At 47.2% G+C, this 18,446-nt stretch overlaps 1 protein-coding gene across 2 annotated transcripts in view; it reads right to left on the bottom strand.

Moving 5' to 3' along the window:
• The window catches only part of itpr1a (inositol 1,4,5-trisphosphate receptor, type 1a), a 154,159-nt gene that overhangs the window by 126,978 nt on the left and 8,735 nt on the right, over window positions 1-18,446 (bottom strand). The window lies entirely within an intron of this gene.

Here is an 18,446-nt window from a genome sequence, read left to right as displayed (position 1 = left end):
TGGTTCAACTTCTGTTTCTGGACAAAGGTAAGGGATAAACCCAAATAACACAAGGCTAGCGGACCTACAGCGGGTCCCCGATGGACGAGTTGGCGGAATTAGCGTCAGGGACAGCGGTCCGCTAGTAATCCGAAATGCTCCCGCTATTGCTCCACCACCATTCCACCGGTAGTTTATTGTCTATATCCTAGGCCCATTGGCCCAAGGCTTATGGATTTCTATTGCTAAATTAACTTACTCTGAATTGTTTTGGGGTAACCCTTCCTTTCATAGTCCCCCAATTACTAAACGTTCACCTGGTAAATACATGCAAAGTATAGCCTAATATATAATGGGTAATTACTGAGACACCTATACTGTAGATATAATTTCAAAACAGGAGTACTTCAAATGTTAAATTACTGCACATAAATTCAATAACTGACATAGCACCACCAGTTAACCAAATTTTTTACATAACTTCTGTAACATCCATTGACAAACACAAATGACAAATCACAATGTTCATATTTATTAAAATGCTTTGAATTATATTAATTATAACTGGATCCACTCAGGAATCTGGGAGTGGGACTGAGAACAGGAGGAGCAGAAAACAAAACACAGAGTTGCATACACAGAGAAACATAACAGTAAGCACAAGTCTAGTATATCAATGGGACTTGTAATTGGTCACTTAATTGGCCATCCAGTTCCACTCCAGGGAGGGAGTGACAACCCAACAAACGCTATCTATGGTGCGCTGGCTTACAGCCACGCACAAAAATAGCATCCAATACACAAAACACACGCAACAGGTGAAAAGTTTTGCAAACTGCACCAATGAGCAAATAGCTCCACGGCTGCGCCAGGCTAATTTTAATGTATGTAAATTAGGTACTTCCGTGCAAAATTACCCCAAAAAAGCCTTGCGTCTGATCCACAAAGACCATGAGCTAACTGCCACATGCGGTTAGGGAGGTGCAAACAAAAAAAACTTTTGAAAATCTGGTATTAACTGCAGCAGTCAGCGTGCACTCTCTCCTTCTGTCTCCTCAGAACTTTTTTGAATGAAAGGTTTGAATGATGTAGAATTGATATTGGATGATATTAAGGCAGAAACGTACATAGAGGGGGATTTAAAAATAAGTTCAGCCTGCTGTGATGCACAGAAACAAACAGATCAGCCAGCTGTGATGCACAGAAACAAACACAATGAGATTTTCTGCAAAAAAGTGCGGCCTGTCGTTTTCATTATGATCCAATCTGTGTATTGAAATATGGAGAAAAGCTTGACACACTGGGGAATAATACGTCAATATCCAACATCTTGTATCTATAGACAAGAACAAATTGCATTCAGCTGGTGGTACAGTAAGTGCAACACATATAAGGGGCTGACCTGCCCGGGCTCTCCAGGGATCATGGTAGCAGGTATTGTAACCAGACGAAGACAACGTCGTGCCAGGCGAGGTGGCTAATTGCAATCATGGGCGCAAATTGCACACAGTTGGCAAATGTGTGGGCGTGTTTGCCCGGGCATATCATTAGAGCTACTTATCTGGCCCCCGGGTGATTACTGTTTTTTTGCTTCCCTCTGGAATATGTAGGGGTGGGTCGTATGCCCACATCCCTTGTTCTCTGTAAAGCGCATTGTGTTGTCTCTGGGTATGAAATGCGCTATACAAATAAAGCTTTGATTGATTGATTGATTGATTAGAGCAAAATCCTTTGTGGATATCGTGCTAAACTGGAGCAGATTGCCGTTGGAATTGCTGTGCAAAATATCGAGCTATTAGCGGGAGCAATCCATTCTTTGTGAATTTGGGCCTAAGACCTGACAACCTGCACACATTTTGCAAAGTACAATAGGTACTCATTTTTGTTTCCCATTGATTTATGTTGTAAACCTGTAATCTGTGCGACCTTGGAATATAACTGGGAGCGCATCATTGTTCTGGTGGGACCTTTTTTCTACAGTTGATTCTCTAGTTAAACACTCATGTGGTGTCGTTCGTGGTAGCGGTGAAAACCAAAGTTTTCCTCCCATGACTTGAACGCCTAAACAGCCATATCTTGACTTAGGAGGGTCGCAGAAACACGAGATTTAGACTGGGACAAAACTCTTGACTTCACCAATGATTCTAGCCTTGAGCTCAAGTTCTCAAGCTCTGGTTATAGAACAGACATGCTTTCTCTATGGTCGTGTGGAGCCTCTTCTTCATCCATTGACATGAAACCCCAGGTCTACTGTGTAGCCACAGTACGTTTGGCCTGACAACCTACATTATAGTCACAGTGCCTTGATATGACCTCACAAATGTTCTAGGCTGTTTGCTATTTAGATATAAATGAACACAATGAAGTCAGATAATGTAGGCTAATATAGTTAGGCAGACAAGCTAATAAAGCACACATTAGTGCATAGAAAAATCACCAGAATGCAGGAAATTAAGCTTTTGATGCTTCAAATTTCATGGGGGAGGACCCCCAGACCCTCACTAGGGGAGGACCCCCAGACCCCCACTAGGGGAGGACCCCCACACACCCACTAGGGGAGGACCCCCACACACCCACTAGGGGAGGACCCCCACACCCCCACTAGGGGAGGACCCCCACACCCCCACTAGGGGAGGACCCCCCACACCCCCACTAGGGGAGGACCCCCACATCCTCACTAGCGGAGGACCCCCCACACCCTCACTAGGGGAGGACCCCCCAGACCCCCATACCCTCACTAGGGGAGGACCCCCATACCCTCACTAGGGGAGGACCCCCACACCCCCACTAGGGGAGGACCCCCACATCCTCACTAGCGGAGGACCCCCCACACCCTCACTAGGGGAGGACCCCCCACACCCTCACTAGGGGAGGACCCCTAGACCCCCACTAGGGGAGGACCCCCACACCCTCACTAGGGGAGGACCCCCACACCCCCACTAGGGGAGGACCCCCACACCCTCACTAGGGGAGGACCCCCACACCCAAACTAGGGGAGGACCCCCACACCCCCACTAGGGGAGGACCCCCACATCCTCACTAGCGGAGGACCCCCCACACCCTCACTAGGGGAGGACCCCTAGACCCCCACTAGGGGAGGACCCCTAGACCCCACTAGGGGAGGACCCCCAGACCCCCACTTACAGAACCACCACCGCCTCATTCTGAGCCAGGAAAAAACCCTGCTGTGTGTGTGCGTGTGTGTGAGAGAGTGTGTGTGTAGCAAGCGCACACCCGCATAGTTCCCCACTATCTATTTATCTAATATCCATCTATCTGTCTATCTATCTGTCTATCCGTCTATCCGTCTGTCTATCTATCTATCTATCTGTCTATCTATCTAAAAACCTTGTCATCTACTGTCTTATTAATGTAATATTGAGAGACTCATTGAAGCATTATGTCCCGTAGGGGATGAAGAGGTTAAGTAAGTAAGTAAGTAACCCACTAGGGGATGACCCCCAGACCCTCACTTACAGAACCACCACCGCCTCATTCTGAGCCAGGAAAAAACCCTGCTGTGTGTGTGCGTGTGTGTGAGAGAGAGTGTGTGTGTGTGTAGCAAGCGCACACCCGCATGCTTCCCACTATCTATTTATCTAATATCCATCCATCTATCTATCTATCTGTCTGTCTGTCTGTCTGTCTATCCGTCTGTTTATCTATCTATCCGTCTATCTATCTAAAAACCTTGTCATCTACTGTCTTATTAATGTAATATTGAGAGACTCATTGAAGCATTATGTCCCGTAGGGGATGAAGAGGTAAGTAAGTAAGTAAGATATAATAGTATAATATAATATAATAGAAAGACTACTGTGCATCATCAGAACTCTGCTCCTCACCATCTGCAATCAGAGATTCATGTGCGTCCATCTAGAGAGGAAGTCTCCTGTCAGGGTGAGACGGGGGGTGAGAGCGGTCGTCTCATCTGTCAGGGTGAGCCGGGGGGTGAGAGCGGTCGTCTCATCTGTCAGGGTGAGCCGGGGGGTGAGAGCGGTCGTCTCATCTGTCAGGGTGAGCCGGGGGGTGAGAGCGGTCGTCTCATCTGTGAGGGTGAGCCGGGGGGTGAGAGCGGTCGTCTCATCTGTCAGGGTGAGCCGGGGGGTGAGAGCGGTCGTCTCATCTGTCAGGGTGAGCCGGGGGGTGAGAGCGGTCGTCTCATCTGTCAGGGTGAGCCGGGGGGTGAGAGCGGTCGTCTCATCTGTCAGGGTGAGCCGGGGGGTGAGAGCGGTCGTCTCATCTGTCAGGGTGAGACGGGGGGTGAGAGCGGTCGTCTCATCTGTCAGGGTGAGCCGGGGGGTGAGAGCGGTCGTCTCATCTGTCAGGGTGAGCCGGGGGGTGAGAGCGGTCGTCTCATCTGTCAGGGTGAGCCGGGGGGTGAGAGCGGTCGTCTCATCTGTCAGGGTGAGACGGGGGGTGAGAGCGGTCGTCTCATCTGTCAGGGTGAGCCGGGGGGTGAGAGCGGTCGTCTCATCTGTCAGGGTGAGCCGGGGGGTGAGAGCGGTCGTCTCATCTGTCAGGGTGAGCCGGGGGGTGAGAGCGGTCGTCTCATCTGTCAGGGTGAGCCGGGGGGTGAGAGCGGTCGTCTCATCTGTCAGGGTGAGCCGGGGGGTGAGAGCGGTCGTCTCATCTGTCAGGGTGAGACGGGGGGTGAGAGCGGTCGTCTCATCTGTCAGGGTGAGCCGGGGGGTGAGAGCGGTCGTCTCATCTGTCAGGGTGAGCCGGGGGGTGAGAGCGGTCGTCTCATCTGTCAGGGTGAGCCGGGGGGTGAGAGCGGTCGTCTCATCTGTCAGGGTGAGCCGGGGGGTGAGAGCGGTCGTCTCATCTGTCAGGGTGAGCCGGGGGGTGAGAGCGGTCGTCTCATCTGTCAGGGTGAGCCGGGGGGTGAGAGCGGTCGTCTCATCTGTCAGGGTGAGCCAGGGGGTGAGAGCGGTCGTCTCATCTGTCAGGGTGAGACGGGGGGTGAGAGCGGTCGTCTCATCTGCTGTGTGGAGGAAAACATGAGGTATTTATTCAGGTTCGGCCATCTTTCCGTCCCCACCAAGAATTTTGACCTTAACTCTTTGGAACCATCGTTTCCCACAACGGGTTCAAGTTCCAAACCCAACACACAGCGACATGTTGTCTAGCCAGCCGGCTGAGCCGGGTGGGGGGACATTAGGCCTGGAGTTCCAAATGTCAGCTTCGACTCCGTTAGGTTTATAACGGTGTAATGACCTGGTATACCACAGAGAGACATGCACGCGCACACACACACACGTCAGCAGCAAAGGGAATGAAAGGAGAGGAGTAAAAAACAAACAAAGATGACAATAACAGCCCTGTCCCACAAGAAAAGGCCGTAATAAGAAACTCCTCACTCTAAAGTCTTTCACATGCTTCTGATGTTTCCAACAAAGACTAAATGGTTAGTCACTGCAAAACATGCAGAGGGCAAGTTCCCTGTTGCGCTGAGGGCAATATCCCCTATCCATTCCCTACAGTATCTGAGAGTTAAAACTTTGGTGGTCAGCTTGGAGAAAAGGTTCATACTGCTTTGAGACCTTTGAGACCATGTTAATGATGTGAATATAGTAATGAGTGAATGATCTAGCAGAAAGAGAGAGTGAGAGGGAGAAAGAGAGGGATAGAGAGAGAGAGAGAGAGAGAGAGAGAGAGAGAAATACAAAGAGAGAAAGAGATAGACAGAGAGCCAGGGAGAGAGTGAGAGAGAGGGGGAGAGAGAGAGAGTCAGAGAGAGAGAGAGAGAGAGGGATAGAGAGAGAGAGAGTCAGAGAGAGAGAGAGAGAGTCAGAGAGAGAGTGAGAGAGAGAGGGGGAGAAAGAGAGAAAGTGTGAGAGAGAGAGAGGGATAGAGAGAGGGATAGAGAGAGAAAGAGAGAGTGAGAGAGAGAGGGATAGAGAGAGAGAGAGAGGGGGGGGGGGGGAGAAAGAGAGAGAGTCAGAGAGAGAGATCTGAATTTGCTGGAGAGCTGTACAAGAGGATTGGAACCACAGCTCACTGGGTAGTTTCACATGATGTAGTTTAGTTTGTATCTTCAGTGGACCAAGAGATGTTGGTCAGCTCCATATTTGTACATAAACACACAGTTATGCAATCCCCTGTCAGGTGGAGTACACTCTGACCAGCAGGTGTGTAACAGTGCTCGCTGGGCGTGCCGTGGTGATGGTTCAGGTTGAGTACAGTCTGACCAGCAGGTGTGTAACAGTGCTCGCTGGGCATGCCGTGGTGATGGTTCAGGTGGAGTACAGTCTGACCAGCAGGTGTGTAACAGTGCTCGCTGGGCGTGCCGTGGTGATGGTTCAGGTTGAGTACAGTCTGACCAGCAGGTGTGTAACAGTGCTCACTGGGCGTGCAGTGGTGATGGTGTTATGGGGATTGGGATGAATTCTGATTAAGTCCATTTTCAAAGAGCTGCCCCTGTTTCTCAATAAGGGATCAGTCGCTCCGTGCCAGGGCTGACTATCAGAAGAGACCCAGTGAACCAGTGGCGAGGCCAATGGCAGCCTGGGTGGGCCAGTGCCGCCCATATTGACAGCTGGCCCACCCAATCAAAAGTGCTGTAGCCAAATATTTGAATGAGGGAAGTAGAAACGACAAGAAAATAAGTTTAAATGAAGACTTTTCAATAAATTGTAACAAAATTAAAAGAAACAAGACTACACGTTTTGTTGGATTTTTAATGTTAATAATAATCATTCATTATGATCGGTGCTGCTACTGTAGGCTCCGTCAACATGAGCTGCCTGCGTCAGTCCTCACTGGTTGGAAGTAACGTTAGACTGTTAAGCCCTGTTAGCCGAGCTGCTAGCTAGCTAGAATGTCGTTGTTGAAACATGTTAAGCACGTTGTCAAACTACTTTAAAATACCACGTAGAGAGGAGAGGGAAGATCTACCCACACCACCTGATAATGACGATCCGCCAGATCTGGTCCAGATCCAGTCCAGATCCAGTCCCTACACCACGGAAAGAGCCAAGGCCTCCGGCCTCCCTTGCCCATGCTCAGCCCACTGTTCCTTGAGAGAAACGTGGTCACGCTCATGTTACTCCTCCTGCACACCTGTCTGCGCTTGACCAGCCGCATATTATACTGTAGGTTAAATTATAGTGGCCCACCCTGATTTACACAAGTCCACCCTTTCGACAAATGTCTGGCCTCGCGACTGCAGTGAACTAAGACGTTGCGGAGGTTGTACTCAATGTAATAAAAGGAATGATCTCCCCCCTCCGCACACAGGAAAACCCATTCCCATCAACAGCGTCATCACATGTGCAAAACCGCCAAGAAATTGAAAGTAAACATTAGTGAACACAAAAGAGCTATGAGCAGAAACAGTGGGGATTATCCTATACTGTAGCTGTACATTTCAATGATGCTGCCCATGATATCTCCTCTTGACGTTTCTGTGGCATCGAACAGGTCCCCCCAACAGGTCTCCCTACCTCCCAACGCAAGGCAAACAGGTCCCCCTACCTCCTAACAGGTCCCCCTACCTCCCAACGCAAGGCAAACAGGTCCCCCTACCTCCTAACAGGTCCCCCTACCTCCCAACGCAAGGCGAACAGGTCTCCCTCCCTCCCAACGCAAGGCGTACAGGTCCCCCTACCTCCTAACAGGTCCCCCTACCTCCCAACGCAAGGCGAACAGGTCCCCCTACCACCTAACAGGTCCCCCTACCTCCTAACAGGTCCCCCTACCTCCTAACAGGTCCCCCTACCTCCCAACGCAAGGCAAACAGGTCCCCCTACCTCCTAACAGGTCCCCCTACCTCCCAACGCAAGGCAAACAGGTCCCCCTACCTCCTAACAGGTCCCCCTACCTCCCAACAGGTCCCCCTACCTCCCAACAGGTCCCCCTACCTCCCAACAGGTCCCCCTACCTCCTAACAGGTCCCCCTACCTCCCAACAGGTCTCCCTACCTCCCAACAGGTCCCCCTACCTCCCAACAGGTCCCCCTACCTCCCAACAGGTCCCCCTACCTCCTAACAGGTCCCCCTACCTCCCAACGCAAGGCGAACTGGTCCCCCTACCTCCCAACGCAAGGCGTACAGGTCCCCCTACCTCCTAACAGGTCCCCCTACCTCCCAACAGGTCCCCCTACCTCCCAACGCAAGGCGTACAGGTCCCCCTACCTCCTAACAGGTCCCCCTACCTCCCAACAGGTCCCCCTACCTCCCAACGCAAGGCGAACAGGTCCCCCTACCTCCTAACAGGTCCCCCTACCTCCCAACGCAAGGCGAACAGGTCCCCCTACCTCCCAACGCAAGGCGAACAGGTCCCCCTACCTCCTAACAGGTCCCCCTACCTCCCAACGCAAGGCGAACAGGTCCCCCTACCTCCCAACAGGTCCCCCTACATCCCAACGCAAGGCGAACAGGTCACCCTACCTCCCAACGCAAAGCATACAGGTCCCCCTTCCTCCCAACGCAAGGCGTGTTGGATACATACTCTTCAAACTTGGGCTTCTAAGGGACTAAATGATGAACTATTGTTGAATATTTTTCTGTGATACCTGTATGTCATGTTCTTGAATATGTTCCTGTATATACCTTGCCCTACACTGAATTATTTCTGGCAGGATATACACATTTACTTCTAATGATTCATTCAAGGGGTCTCTTATCCTGCCCCAGACAGTCCTGGATATATATATGTACTGTATATTCACACATATCAGGCTCATTCACTTATTCAACTGTTGAATGTGTTCATTTTTATATAGCCAATAGGCCTTTTATGTATTGATGTTGCATGTCTAAGCCGTGATTGACTGCTATGAGATTTACCAATTTATTTATTCACTTCTCTCTTAATGCAGTATCAAATGTTACCTGATTGTTATGCATGCAGTCTTGAAATAAGACGTGATTATTGATATACAGTACTTCTTGTGTTAGCCTCCCTGTATCTAGGACTCCTTGTGCTATGTGCTATATCCTAACTGTTTCCTCAACTTGGAAATTGTATTGATTAGGCTATTGGCTATTGATTGATGTCTTCATTCCTCATGGTGTGTGATTGGCACAGACTTTGAGCCACACTCCATTTAAGATGCTTCTCATGATGTTTTTACTATTTGTCTGACGAAGGTCTAGTACGGAAACGCTAAAGGACTAAACCCTGAATGCACGTTAGACAGTGTGGATTCTTTTGACAGATTTGTTGTATCTGAAATGGCAGTGAAGAAGCTGTATGAGAGAAGTGTGTGAGTGTCACCCGACCCGCTTCAGAAGGATCTGTGGTTCAGGACTGCGTTTCCCAGCATCCTCCCCGGGCCCTGCAGTCAGCACTCAGCAGTGGGATCCACATCACTCCACTAACCACCACAGAATTAACATCCTTTTCGGCAATGACCACCATACGCAAGAAAGTGTGTTTGTGGTGTGTGTGTGTGTGTGTGTGTTTGTGTATGACTAAGAGTGTTCATACTGTATGTTCATGTACACATGCATTCGATTGTGTGACTCTGTGTAGTGTGTATGCATGTGCATGAGAGCGTGTGTTGTGCTGTGAATCTGTGAGTGTGTGTGAAGTGGGGTGCTTGTGCTTATATTAGGAGGAAATGGAGAGCATACCTCAGCCATGAGGCCTGTCTGACATGTCCAGTCTGGCTCTGAGCCAGCAGCCTGCACTGAACACTGTGGATCATCTCTGGCTGAATCCTCCTGGGACTGGACTCACTCTGAAGATCCACCAAGATGGAGGCCAGGGATGAGGGGGGGCAGAATCAGGAAGTCTCAAGCACTTTGCAAACCAAGTTTAGAGAGATTATAGCAGTGGAAGTAGCCCTGTAAGTCCAGCACTTTTTATGTTTTTATTTGTATTTTTCCAAATAAACAGAAGTGGGTGGTTTCTTGTTTGGTTAAATAAAAACCTTTCCCCAAATAGACAGCAGGTCATGCCAAAGTACAGGGTCCAGTCAAGTGAGTATTAGAAGATATGCTCTCTTCTGAGGTAGCAGCTCATGTGCTTAGTGTGACATGAAGCTGATACAAAGCAGTCTCACAAAGCTGCCTAATCACCTGACACACCTCAACACTACACTGCTGTCATCACCTGACAAGATCCCAGGATTGATTAGTTTGTGAAGTCCCTCGAGTCACAGCTGAGCTGGGAAAGCGTGCTTTTACAGTAGTTACTGAGCTTCAACAAGTACTACCACGATCCTCCCTCTTAAGCACCTATTGTAGATTTAGTTTGCTATTCTTGCATTTTGCCGTCAGCACTAGATTATGCTCTTGGACACTTGTTTTAGAAAGGAGATGCACTTGTGAGTTCTGGCAAGTAGTAGTACACTGACTCCTACATTAAATGCAATTAAGTTGCTTTGGATAAAAGCATCAGCTAAATTACTTATGTAATGAATGAGTTTCAAGAGACCATCAAAGTGGATGCCTTAGGCTTTTGGGGGAGTTTGGGCAGTTTTAGTATGATATGACAATACCCAGGGATGTGCGTGCGCACACAACAACGCACACACTTCCGGGGATGTGCGCACTACAACTCTGCATGTTTGCCAAAAATGGAATTAAACAGCTTTAATCCTCAAATGTTTCTGCGTACACATCCATGGTAGCATCCAGATGAAATAAATCACAGATAAATGTTGACATTTATCTGTGAGACTAAGTTGCAGTAGCATCCAGATGAAATACACCCCCTTCAAGTGCTGACGTTCATGTGTGAGACTGGGTTGCAAATCTAGTTTTTTTTGTTTATTGTCGAATCAAAATGACAAAGTAGGCCTAAACTATGCGCAAGGCAATGGGCCACGAGGCAATGGCCAACAAAAATAAATCAAGTGTAGGCCTATGTTATTAGTGCACATCAGGTGTAGGCCTGTTATTTATGTTATATTTATTATTTATATGTGATTTGCACATGGAAATGACTATGGCAGCATCCAGATAAAACAATGTGGTTTGCTATCACCGACTGTAGACAAATGTCCTTCGCTACGATGGCGCACGTGACTTCCGGGGATCCGCGAGCACAACACACCTCTGCGCAGACTTGGTCAAAATGCTTGCAAATGCTCATATAAACAGCTTCATTCTGGTCAAACTGAGAGAGTAGCTCATCAGTCCCTGTATATGACAACGCTCAATGCCCATCTGCTGTTTCACATGGATTGGCCATTAGGGAGAAAAATGCAAGCAGACCGACAGAGTTTTCTAGTAGGATAGTATGATTAGTAGGATAGTAGGAAGTAGGATAATAGCAGGATTACTAGTAGGATAGTAGGATAGTAGGATTAGTAGGATAGTAGGAGGTAGGATAATAGCAGGATTACTAGTAGGACAGTAGGATGAAATGAGGCTTAGGTCTGTGCATGTTTTTAAATAAAGTTTATCTGTTTTAATTGTGTACATGTATGATGTTTTTGTATTGATTTTATATTTTATAGGCCTATTTTATACTATTATATTGACGTTTGTTTTTTGTATTGTTAGGGGTCCTACGGTAGTAAGAATCCTATAGACCTTTCCTATTCAGGCGGCAAGCCCCCTCCCCTCCACAGTTACTGTTGCTATGCCCCACAAGCTTTGCGGCACTTTACTAAAATGTCCACTGAACAGCACATAACCTACCTGATGATTCTCTCAGGGATTCCTGACAGTATTGCTGTGTGTTATTTGCCAAATGCCACTGAGTCTAGGAGTTCTACAGAAAGGCTTGAACTATTTCACACAAGGATATATCCATGAGACTTGGATTTCAGTCAAGGCAGATGACAACATGAGTTGATGCTAGGTGTTGGCGATCTACAGTGTATGCAGAACGCATAGACGCCTCACAAACTCAGCAGGGTGAGTAAGTTACAATACAAGACCCGGGGGGTCCTCATTCTGCCACACAGTGATCACACATTACACATCGTGAGGCGACACGGCAGTCACCACACACATGCAACGTTCGTGGGCCAACCGTGGAAATTGTTCCCTGCATTTCTCCCATCCCAAGCTCTCCTCCTCCAGGAGCTGCGAGGAGCAGTGGGCAGCCATCATTCATGGCGCCCGGGGACCAAGTCCAAGTGCTCAGTCCAGGTCCTGGTCAGGGACTGGACTGAACAGCCTCTGTTCTTCTGCATATTTTTCGTATTGGGTTCTTTTTTGGGGACGAAACCCTTGCAAACACAGGGAGAACATGCACATTCCGCACAGAAAGGCCCGGAGACTTTCTTGCTTACAAGGTACTGCGCCACCGTGCCACACGTGAGTGATTTTGGGGTTCAGTGTCTTGCTCAAGGACACTTCGGCACATTCCAGAAGCTGGGATCGAACCGGGGACCTGGCGATCCCCAGCCGGCTGCTCTACCTCCTGAGCTACGTGCCGCTGGATGCTGGTAGTGGCATCCATTATTAGAAAATGGTTAGAGTGATGTGTTTAAAATCAAGATAGGCCTGTGAGAATGGTCTGCTAGCTAGATCTGCTCTGCTAACTACTACAGTAGCTACAGGCTAATTAGCTCCAGGACATCAAGCACCTAACTTACTAGCTTTGTAGCTTTTTGTGTCGGCGCTGCTAACTGATTTTGAGTTGCTAATTTAGAATTCATACCCATCTTCTAACTTGTCGCCACGCCTACAGTTTTTAAACCTACACTGACATATAGAAAATGTTCAGCCTACGGTGTCAATATCTATGCTGTAACATTTATACTTTTTGAGATAGTCGTCTGAAGCCGGCATGCCTTCCCAATGAATGAAGGGATGTTCAGAATGTCAGTTGAGAATTTGGACACGAGACTCTTAAAGGTACAGGCACCCTTATATGACTACAGCAGTAGCACTTCTCACCTAAACTTCCATACCAAAACCTCCACAGCTACGGGGACTGCCCATTGTTCCGACAAAACATTGATCCGACGTCTCACTAGTCCGAAACTTGTTCACCAATCGTCAGACATCCCATTGTTCCGACGGCTCAAGAGTCCGACCGACAATGGGATGTTTCGGACTAGTGAGACGTCGGACTAATGAGATGTTGGAACAATGGTATGGCACCCACAGCTACTGGGTCCCTGAGTGGGCTAGTGAAGCAATAACTCATGAGAGGGTGTGGTATATGGCCAATATACCATGGATTGTGCTGCGGTCATAGGCATGAGGTGCAGCTGAATGTCACTGACCAGCACAACCCATGGTATATTGGCCATATACCACTACCCTCGAGTGACGTATTGCTTTTATACAATGGTTACATCATCAGGAAACATTTCTGTGATTAAAACTGTACCGACTATTTCAGTGTTTTAATAGCGATTTTAGTGAACTCCGCCAAGACAAGTAGTTCCTAAAATGATCACGTTGCAATGGAGTTTCAAAGCAACTAACAATTAGCCCTAGCAACCAAAACTAATACTCCTGAACAACCTAGCTAGCCATGAACGAAGTGTAGCCTACCTTTGCTGTAAAACTGCCAGTTGCAACAGTGGTGACAAACTGAGTGGTAGGCTACAGGACGGAGAACGTCACAACACTAAACTAAACTAGAAACATCCAATAGATGGTGCTATAATACCGCACAACATCTGCCTGGTACATACAAATCACAGAGTCAGGAGTGACAACAGAATCAGCTAGCTTGGCAGATTGTGGTCAGCTGACAGCCATGTACTTCAGCGTGCTTCTGTTCTTCATTCATCTTATTTGCAACACATCAACTGACTTAATTGTTAAAAAAAATTAACAACCACAAACGGGTTATGCTAGCTAGCTGTTTATTAATGTAACGCCTGTTTGTTTTTAAAATATATTTTATTAAACTCCAACCAATATTTTATTGAACTGCAGACAGTGGTAACACTAGCTATCTCACTTCACTAGTTTCATATTCTTGTTTTAGATAGTCTTCAATGACATTGGATAGAACAACTCAAAATTGACATAGAATATTTGACTTTTTTTCTTGAGGAGAAACTGTAATGTAATCAATGGACGTTTATGCAATAAAAGTAACATTTTTACAGGCAGTAATAATTGGTGCAGACGTCCTAAGGCTCAGTGAGGCCAATTTTATATCGCCGTCACTGAATGACAATGCCACATAAACAGGAAGTGAGGTAATTGCTTAACGCTTCATCCCTTTGACATTCTTAATATGCATGCTTTCTAAGGAATTTAAACAACTTGCTCATCTTTCAAGCTACAGGCTCAGTACAAAGAAACTACTCAGGCTGAAAAGTTAAAAAGTATTAAAGTTCCTAGCTTAAGGAAATGCAGTTCAGCTTGTTCTGCCAGTTTCACATTTCAGCTAAGCTTCCAGGTTTCCAGGAAATGCAATTTTCTAGTTACTGTATATATCACTCTCTTGCTTTAAGAGTGAAGAGTTGAATGCATTTATACTCATATTTAGATACAATTTATACCGTTCATACTTTATTCTCATTAGATACCATTCATACTTAATCTAATTTTTATATAGCTGTATTAACATTAGTATCTAATACTATTAAACTACATATTAATTTAAACTCTTATGCCTGCTGTCGGCTGGCACACACATGTTGTACTTGTTATTATTAGGGGCCCTATGCTCTGGTAAGAGGAACCCTATTGTAAAAATATTTTCCTGAAAGTGGTCAAATTGCTTCTTTTTTTTTTAGCCATTTGGTATGTAGTCCAAAATCTGTCAGTCTACCCTCTGTCTGTTACTCTGTCCTCCTGTCTGTCATTCTGCCCCTGTTTGTCAGTCTGCCTCCCTGTCTGTCAGTCTCCTGGTTGTGGTTATGGGGGCTTGTCTGGTTATGGGGGCGTGTCTGCAGAACCACATCCCGTTACCGCTAGCGGTTATATTTTGGCTTTGTAGCCAGGGCACCGTTGAAAATCATCAACAACCAGGGCACCATTGAACCAGGCCAGGTCCACCTGGCTTATGTGCATGGCTGACTTGTTTCTGTTCAGGACTGGTAGGACAGAAGCTAGTCATGCCACTGAAATAGCTGTGAATTGAAATTACATGAAATAATGTCTGATAAATTAAAATAGGCTTTGTCGCCTGGACACATCAGTTCCAATGCTTCCAATGCTAATCCAGCACAATAAGAGCGGGATAGCCAGTTAGCTCATGAGCTCACAACAACTAGCAGCAGCTTCCATAACATTAATGGTAGCGGTCAGTGGCTAAAGCAGTTACACTGATGATCTCTGTAACGTTAGCTATTTTGCTGCAATTGGTTCAACTTCTATTTCTGGACAAAGGTAAGGGATAAACCCAAATAACACAAGGCTAGCGACCTACAGCGGGTCCCCGATGGACGAGTTGGCGGACCTCCAGTGGAATATAACACAAGGCCAGCAGACCTACAGCAGGTCCCCGATGGACGAATCCGCTGGCGGACCTCTGGCCGAATCCGCTGGCGGGTTCCTGGCCATGTGCACATCGAATGGCAAGTGGATTATTAGCGTCAGGGACAGCAGTCTGCTAGTAATCCGAAATGCTCCCACTATTGCTCCACCACCATTCCACCGGTAGTTTATTGTCTATATCCTAGGCCCATTGGCCCTAGGCTTATGGATTTCTATTGCTAAATGAACTTACTGTGAACATTTTTTGGGGAAACCCTTCCTTTCATAGTCCCCCAATTACTAAACGTTCACCTGGTAAATACAGTACATGCAAAGTATAGCCTAATATATAATGGGTAATTAGTGAGACACCTATACTGTAGGCATAATTTCTCTTATGATTAATGTTTATTATATGTACTTATGGTCGTATGTTTATCAAATGTTAAATTACTGCACATATATTCAATAACTGACATAGCACTACCAGGTAACCACATTTTTACATAACATCTATAACATCCAGTGACAAACACAAATGACAAAGCACAATGCTCATATTTATTAAAATGCTTTGAATTATATTAATTATAGCTGGATCCACTCAGGAATCTGGGAGTGGGACTGAGAACAGGAGGAGCAGAAAACAAAACAGAGTTGCATACACAGAGAAACATAACAGTAAGCACAAGTCTAGTATATCAATGGGACTTGTAATTGGTCACTTAATTGGCCACCCAGTTTCTGCAATTCATAAGAATAGACCCGCAGGCTAGCAGAGGGTGTGGGTATGGTTTCCCAAAATCTTCCTCACCGGGTCTTGGATCCCTGATCTCTCGCATGGGAGTCAGATGGCACCATTGAAAAACATCAACAACCAGGGCCCCATTGAAAAACATCAACAACCAGGGCCCCATTGAAAAACACCAACAACCAGGGCCCCATTGAAAAACACCAACAACCAGGGCCCCATTGAAAAACACCAACAACCAGGGCCCCATTGAAAAACACCAACAACCAGGGCCCCTTTGAAAGACATCAACAACCAAGGCCCCATTGAAAAACCTCAACAACCAGGGCCCCATTGAAAAACATCAACAACCAGGGCTCCATTGAAAAACACCAACAACCAGGGCCCCATTGAAAAAGATCCACAACCAGGGCCCCATTGAAAAACATCAACAACCAGGGCCCCATTGAAAAACATCAACAACCAGGGCCCCATTGAAAAACATCAACAACCAGGGCCCCATTGAAAAACACCAACAACCAGGGCCCCATTGAAAAACACCAACAAACAGGGCCCCATTGAAAAACACCAACAACCAGGACCACATTGAAAAACATCAACAACCAGGGCCCCATTGAAAACATCAACAACCAGGGCCCCATTGAAAACATCAACAACCAGGGCTCCATTGAAAAACATCAACAACCAGGGCACCATTGAAAATGAGCCCTTGGTCTCAATGAGTTCCCCTGGGGAAATAAAGTGATACATCAAGCGCTAGTGTGGTTTGGCTCAGTCCTGTCCAGAAGCATCCCTAAATACTAGTGTGGATGTGTCAAATATTGGAAAGGTATATTGTGTCTATATTGTGGCAGTTTAACCTTGCCCTCTGACCAACTATACTGTATGTAGAATATTCATGACCAGGCAGCTAACTTCCTCCTCAGACCTGCTAAAGGAAAGAGAGGGTTGTTTCTGTACATGACCCAAGTCTACAAACCAGCTGTGAAGGAAGAAGAAGTTCCTCAACCGTCTGAGGAAGCTGTTATAACCCACAATCCCCAGCGGCACAGCAGAGCGCCAAGCACACGGTTATTGACCGGAACTCTCCCTCTTCTCTACCTTCTTTCCTTCTTTCACTTCTGTATCCTCTTTCTCTCTCATTCTCATTCCTGTCCTCTCTCTTCCCTTCATCTTCTATCTCCCCTGGCTACCACCTCTCTACTCTGACTCTCTCTCCCTCCATCACCCTGACTGTCTCTCTCTAAAAGCCTCCAGTGATAAAGGACCCCCCCCCCTCTCTCTCTCGCTCTCTCTCTCCTGTAATCAACGCTAGCAAATGGCTCTCTGCAGGATGGTTACCATGGCCACTCACTGAGTGTGTGCACATACAGTAGACACACAGACATGCACTCACTCACACACACACACACACACACACACACACACACACACACACACACACACACACACACACACACACACACACACACACACACACACACACACACACACACACAAAGGGTATGCTGTGCTGACAGACCACCAGGATATTTTGTTTCTCCTGACCAGAGGGAGCGTTTCTGGCTGGGAATGTATTGGTAACCGTCTCCAGGGCAGAGATAAACTCCAATAACTTTCATGTGCCATCAAAGACAGTCCAAGTTCATTGGGAGTGTGTGTGCGTGAGTATATTCTCAGAGAAGAACAAAGGAATAATGGGGTATAAATACAGTCCAATCTTCTCAGTTTATCAGACATCAACAGCTAAAGGTGAGGGTTAAAGAAGCAGCATTTGATGTTGGGCTAGCCCCTAACTAACATGGAGGGAATGAAGCTAACCCAACTGGGCTAGCCCCTAACTAACATGGAGGGAATGAAGCTAACCCAACTGGGCTAGCCCCTAACTAACATGGAGGGAATGAAGCTAACCCAACTGGGCTAGCCCCTATCTAACATGGAGGGAATGAAGCTAACCCAACTGGGCTGGCCCCTATCTAACATGGAGGGAATGAAGCTAACCCAACTGGGCTAGCCCCTAACTAACATGGAGGGAATGAAGCTGACCCAACTGGGCTAGCCCCCAACTAACATGGAGGGAATGAAGCTGACCCAACTGGGCTAGCCCCCAACTAACATGGAGGGAATGAAGCTAACCCAACTGGGCTGGCCCCTATCTAACATGGAGGGAATGAAGCTAACCCAACTGGGCTAGCCCCTAACTAACATGGAGGGAATGAAGCTAACCCAACTGGGCTAGCCCCCAACTAACATGGAGGGAATGAAGCTGACCCAACTGGGCTGGCCCCTATCTAACATGGAGGGAATGAAGCTAACCCAACTGGGCTAGCCCCTATCTAACATGGAGGGAATGAAGCTAACCCAACTGGGCTAGCCCCCAACTAACATGGAGGGAATGAAGCTAACCCAACTGGGCTAGC

This window comes from Borostomias antarcticus (genome assembly GCF_949987555.1).
Source record: "Borostomias antarcticus genome assembly, chromosome: 11".
NCBI lineage: Eukaryota > Metazoa > Chordata > Actinopteri > Stomiiformes > Stomiidae > Borostomias > Borostomias antarcticus.
Note: the sequence above shows the minus strand (reverse complement) of the source record. Positions and strands in the feature narration are given on the sequence as shown.